We start from the raw sequence: 6,417 nt of genomic DNA, 5'->3' as shown, positions 1-6,417 counted from the left end.
CCCGCGGAGCAGCCGGAGCCCGAGCGGCGGCGCAGTCCCGGCGCTCTGTGCCAGACCCCGCGAGCACCAGGTCCGCGGCGCCACCGCCGCCCGGCCCCGCCCACGGGCCTGCCCATCTCCCCATTGGCTGCGACTTCAGGGGGTGGGGTGTAACGGTTCAGCCCACAGAGCGACTCCAACTGCCCATTGGCTGAGGTTTAGGAGGCGGGAGCGAGACGGCTCCTCCCGGAAAACAGCCCCACCTCCACATTGGCCAAAGCTCGGAGAGGGGCGGGGTCGGTCTCTGGGAGGGATAGGAAGGGACCCCGCGGCGGGGGCGGGGGCGGGGGCGGGGGCGGGGGTGGCGCGGGATGGGGCTGGGGGAAACGGGAGCGGAGTGGAGAGGAAAGTGGGGGGAACGGCGAGGGGGATGAGAAACCGGCGGGGGCGTGGTGTAAAGGACTAGGCGGGAGACGAGGGGAGCAGGATGGGAGGACGGCCAGGCTGGGGGAGGGGGGCACAGAATTGGGGGGAGCCAGGCAGGGAATGGAGTTGGATCTGCCAGGGGCACGGGGGAAGAAGAGGGACTCTGAGGCTTGGGAGAGAATTATCTAGATTAATGCGCTTAAAAATCTTGAATCCTAAATTTCCCTAAACGTTCTGGACCTGAAGAGGTGTCCCATTTCTCCCTGTTAGACAGCAATGCTCTCTCTGCGGTGGAAGGTGATTGCAGAGACCTCTACAAGACAATAGTACCACCTGGCAGTCAGCCTCCAGCCCCGCTCCTCCACCATGTCACCGTCACGCCGCTGGAGAAGAGCCAGGTCTGACAAAGAAGAAGGTCCTAGCTGCAAAGGAGCCTCATGATCTAGGAAACATATGCCCCAGGGACTGGGAAAATAAACGCAAAATCAGATCCGGAGAATAGTGGATTCCGGCAGGCAGGACAAGAAGTTAGATCAGGTTAGAGCTTATTGATATGGGATCATTCCATCATGATACAGGATTTGGCACCTTGGCAAGCACCCCATGCATGCCACTAGCGTGGCCTTTGGAAGCTCGCTAAAAGTGATGTCCAACACTAAGTGGAAATGCCAAAGAGTCATGGGAGACAGCAGAGAAAGGCATCAAAATGCTCAGAGAAGTGGCACAGGAGAGTAAATATGCTCCCTAAGACGGGGATTGCCAGCTAGGTTTCCTGGAAAGCCCAGAAGACACTCCATTTACAAAAAGGAATGTGCAGATGAGACCCTGAGCAGTAGCTGGCATTCTAGGAGTGGTCTGAAGATACAGATGCCGTTACAGAGAGCACTGGCCTCCCTGATAGCAGTGACGATGGTCAGACAGTGACATAATAGAGGCCAAGCAGTGATGTCTAACCATCGGAAGCAAGCCAGCTGCTATTATTATACTGAGCAGCAAGACTAGAGTGGCAGCCTGGGCACTCTGAACTCTGAAAAGCTACAAAGGTGGTTAGCTGAACGTGGCGTCAGGAACAGGGCAGCTAGCCAGCCAATGAGAGTATTGCTCCATTCTTACAAGCAAAGGAAATTAAAGATAGGTATCAGGAGGCTGAAGGAATTTGCCCCAATAAAACATGTGAACCAGCTCTCATCCCGAGAACCCACCGACTGGAGGAGAGGACTTGGCTACACATATGCATGGTAAAGATTCCCTTAGGACTTCCCCCAAAGGCAGCTGTGGCCATTTACCCAAACATTTCGACAGTTGGGCTTCGAGTCTGAATCAACATGATACCCAGGGACCCAAGGTGTCATCATGCCCCTGTTAGAATCGACTTGTGAGGTCCAGGAAATAAATGGAGGCCTGGCCCAGGCGGGGCTCACAGTAGGCCCACTGGATCCAGGGACTCACCTGGTGACCATTTGTTTTCTCTGGCACTGAAGGTAAAATTGGAATGGACATATGTTACAGTTGTCAGAAAACCCAAATTGACTCCGTGGTGTAGGGGCTAAGAGTCATCCCAGCAGGGAAGGCCAAGTGGGGTGCCAGGATGGAAAATTAAAACCATAACACATCCTAGGGAAAGATAGAGACCAAGACTCCCCTTAAAGACTGGAAGGGTCATTGAATTGACCAGTCCCACCTAGGATTCCAGACAGATTCTGGAGTATGACTGTGGACCACATAAGTTTCACCACCCAGTCACCTCAATTGCGGCTGCTGTACCAGATGTGGTGCCACTGCCAGCCCGTGTCAGCACAGCCTCTGGCCATGGTGTAGGGGCCATGAAGCTGACATATCCCCTCTTCTCCATCCTGAATAAGAAAGAGAATCAGAAGCAATTTACCTCACGTGGCATAGACTAACACACACTTACAATCTGCCCCACTGTTAGACTTTCCTGCTGTCTGTTATAATATAGTCCAAAGAGACCTGGACCATCTGGACAAGATTCAGAATGTTAATTTGGCTCACCATATTAATGACATCGTTTTAATTAGACCAGATGAGCAAGAAGTTGGCAGTTCATCGGAGGCTTTGGTAAGACATGTGCTCAAAGGACAGGAAGTAAATTTGTGAAGATTCAGGGGCTTCCCACATCAGTCAGGCAAGATGTCCATGACTATGGGTCTCTCTTTCCCTCTACGAACCACAGAGACCAACACAGCATACTTCTAGGATCCCTTTCTTAACAAAACCCAACGTCCACAGGACTGTGCCAACAACCTATCTTCTCAAAACTGTGTTCCACACAAAGGAATTGATCATTAGTTTTCCAAATTAAACTCTGTTCCCTTAGAGCTATGATGATAAGAAACAGGAAAATATTTTTGAGAGAAAGAGGGACAGAGCAGGGGGAGAGGCAGAGAGAGAGGGAAACAGAATCCAAAGCAGGCTCCAGGCTCTGAGCTGTCAGCACAGAGCCCGATGCAGGGCTTGAACCCACAAACCGATAGATCATAACCTGAGCTGAAGCCAGATGCTTAACAGACTGAGCCACCCAGGTGCCCCTAGAATACTTTTTAAAAGGTCCAAATAAAAGCAATGAAGGAAGAAATTCTTCTGCCAAATGTCTATGCTGCAAACAGTGCACAGCTCTCTGTTTGCTGTCAAGGTAAAAACAGAAATATGGAAATATGGCATTTTATACAAGTTCTATTATTTAATATACAGAAGTGTATTGGTTTTTCAGAAAAGGCTATTTTGGCCAACTAAGCAATATAAGGTATTGTTTTCATGAGGGACATTCAGCAACTTGGGGAAGGATGTTTTCAATCTCCCATGACTAAGTAACCTTTGCTGACATGCTCACAACAGTACCTGGCATGGAGTAGAAGCTCTACTAGTATTTGTTGAGTAAATGTACGGGAATCTCCTATTGTCTCATGAAGACTTTAGGAACATAATTTTCGGGAAAGATTCATCCAGGCTCTCAGGAGTCAAGAAGCATAGCTCCCTCATGGCCTGAGAGTCTAGGAGAGAAACCATTTAGAGAACTAGAGAGATGAGTCATCACACACCTTTGAATAATATTTCCCAAATATTAGTTGTTTGGGCCACACAGAGCACAGAGCCTAGCGGGGAACACTTCTACACTAAAGTTCCTTGTGGATGCTTGAAGCCCAGATGTGCAGCTGGTGGAAAGGAGGCCCAGTGCTCCGGGAGCAAGCAGGCCAAGCAGCCACACTTGACCGTCCACTACAAGGAGGCATTGGTAGGCCTCAGTGGTGTGCACCCATACCTCTTCCGGATAGCATGAGGGCCACATCTCCTACCCTCCTCATGGCTCAGCAAGCAACCGTGTGCCTGGAGAGGGGAGGGAAGGGACATCACATCTGGCTGGAAGCTGGGAAAAGTTGCTGGGAATTTTCCAAGCTCTCCTCCGGCTGTGGCCAATGAGAGGCTCATTTTGAAACTGAGATAAGGCAGGAGCAGCCTAGATCCCCGAGTCACTACTGGAAGCCACTGGGATCTGCAGCTGTGAGGATGACAAATGTGAAACTCCCCTCTGGTGCAGCCAGGAAGACTTGGGAGCCGCAGAGCCCAAGCCTGTCCTGCCCTTGCTAATAAAAACCTCAGTAAAGTGTGTTTGGCAAAATCAACAACACAGGAAGCACCAGGAGTCGGTGAGGATGTGGAGAAAGGGGATCCCTCCTGCACAGTGGGTGGGAACGCAAACTGGAGTGTCCACTCTGGAAAACAGTGTGCAGGCTCCTCAACAAGTTAAAAATAGAGCTATCCTATGCACCCCTGGGCATTTGCCCAAAGAATGCAAGAACACCGATTCAAAGGGACACATGCACCTGGATGTTTATAGCAGCACCATCTACAATAACCAAGTTACAGAAACAGCCTAAGTGTCCACCGACTGAATAATAGAGAAAGAAAGTGTAGCATGCCTATCTATCTATATACATGATGGAATATTACTCAGCCATAAAAAAGAATGAAATCTTGCCATTTGCAATGATATGGATGGAGCTAGAGAGTATTTTGCTAAGTGAATTAAGTCAGTCAGAGAAAGACAAATACCATATGACTTCATTCATATGTGGAATTTAAGAAACAAAACAAATGAACAAAGGGAAAAAAGAGGGAGACAAACCAAGAAACACTCTTTTCTTTTTAACATTTATTTATTTTTGAGAGATGGAGTGCAAGCAAGGGAGGGGCAGAGAGGGAGACACAAAATCCAAAGCAGGCTCAAGGCCCTGAGCTGTCAGCACAGAGCCCAGCGCAGGGCTTGTACCCACAAACCATGAGATCGTGACCTGAGCCAAAGTCAGATACTTAACCGACTGAACCACCCAGGTGCCCCCAAGAAACAGACTCTTAAGTCTAGAGAACAAACTGAAGATTACCAGAAGGGAGTTGGGAGGGGGGTGAGTGAAGTAGGTGACGGGGGTTGAGGGGCACACGTGTTGTGATGAGCCCCCGATGATGTACAAAAGTGTTGAGTCACTACATCGTACACCGGTAACTAACATTACCCTGTATGTTAACTAAAATTTAAATAACAACTAAAAAAAATACAGTTTACATGGTATGCTATTTTATTAACAATGCAATAGTAATCAATATTAATAATAGTCATCTGTGAATTTGAGTTAATAATAAAATATAAACCCATTTAGGGATTTACCCATTAAATAGATTTATGTAATATCTTCATTGCTTATTATGAAAATATTTGCTCAAAACTTTTTTATCATAATAAAGTTTATTTTGCTATTTTTGACCCTAATTAGTCGAATACCAAAGCACTTTTTGAAGACACCCCTGAAATCAGCAATTAATTAGACTCCAAATCTTGTCTTCTTAGCTATGGCAGGAATATATGTATTTTTCCCTTTTAAAATCTCCATCTAATTATCCCAGAAAAAGTTGAAAGGAGAGGGGCCCCTAATCCATGCCATTTGGAAAGGCATGTGCCATCAAGACCATTGTGACTCCCAGTATTCCACAGAATCACAGCACCAGCTCCACAGGGGAGAGAGCCCAGATCTCTAGAAAACCCTCGTCTGCCTCACAGGTGCTTCCTGGGGGGAACCAGATATGGAGATAGAACACAGGTGTGCCCTCCAGGCCTACGCTGTTCCTCAACACTGTTAAATCCCAGCAATCGATTCCCCAGTGGCCAGGAAGACCTGTTCCTTCTGTAAAACGTTAGACTAAGAGACCGAACATATAGTAAAGATTTCAAAGGGCAAGAATGTATGTGTGTGCCCATCATAAGTGTTTTTATTTCTCTTTATTTCCTTCAAGGTTTTATTAGTATTTGTATGCATAATTTGTTTGAATGCACATGTAATGTATTTAGCAGTTCATTTAGTTAGCAAACCTTTATTGAGCACCGAGCATGCGCCCAGAACCTGCTAGGCCCTGTGGGTATACCAGAAAACAAAACACTCACCCCTAGGTGAAGGCCCTTGAACTTCCTATATAGCGACTACCACTGACAGCTTTTCCTTCGGCTGTGCTTAGTTCAGTTTGGAGTGGTGTGGGGAAAAAAAGAAAACAGAAGAGAAAATCCTAGAAGTAGGCACCGTCTTTGAGGTGTGTAGAAACAACAGCCGCACTGCACAGAAAACTCTGAAAAATACCTTCGAAGATGGGGTGGGGGGGTCTGGGAACTGAAGAGCCACCGAGGGTGGCTCCACCCCAGGCCCTGCCCTCATGTCTCCCGGCGACAGCAAAGGGAGTGGATGGTGGCAGCTGCTGAGAAGGAAATCTGCCAGAGTGCGCGTCATGGGAGCCAGTGACCACAAAGAGGAAGAAGGACACGCTGGGGTCTCAGGGGCAGAGGCGGGCCCTGTGGGCATGGGGACATTGCGTTGACCTTTGGGCACAGCGTGAGGGGTGAACGCTGCTTCCCCAGGTCTATGGGCTCTGACAGGCCACTAATTTTCTATTCCTGCCAAGTAATTTGATGTGAACATAACCATTCCCCACGATGATGTCTACACGTCTTTG

This window comes from Suricata suricatta, chromosome 4 (assembly GCF_006229205.1).
Source record: "Suricata suricatta isolate VVHF042 chromosome 4, meerkat_22Aug2017_6uvM2_HiC, whole genome shotgun sequence".
Lineage (NCBI taxonomy): Eukaryota > Metazoa > Chordata > Mammalia > Carnivora > Herpestidae > Suricata > Suricata suricatta.
Note: the sequence above shows the minus strand (reverse complement) of the source record.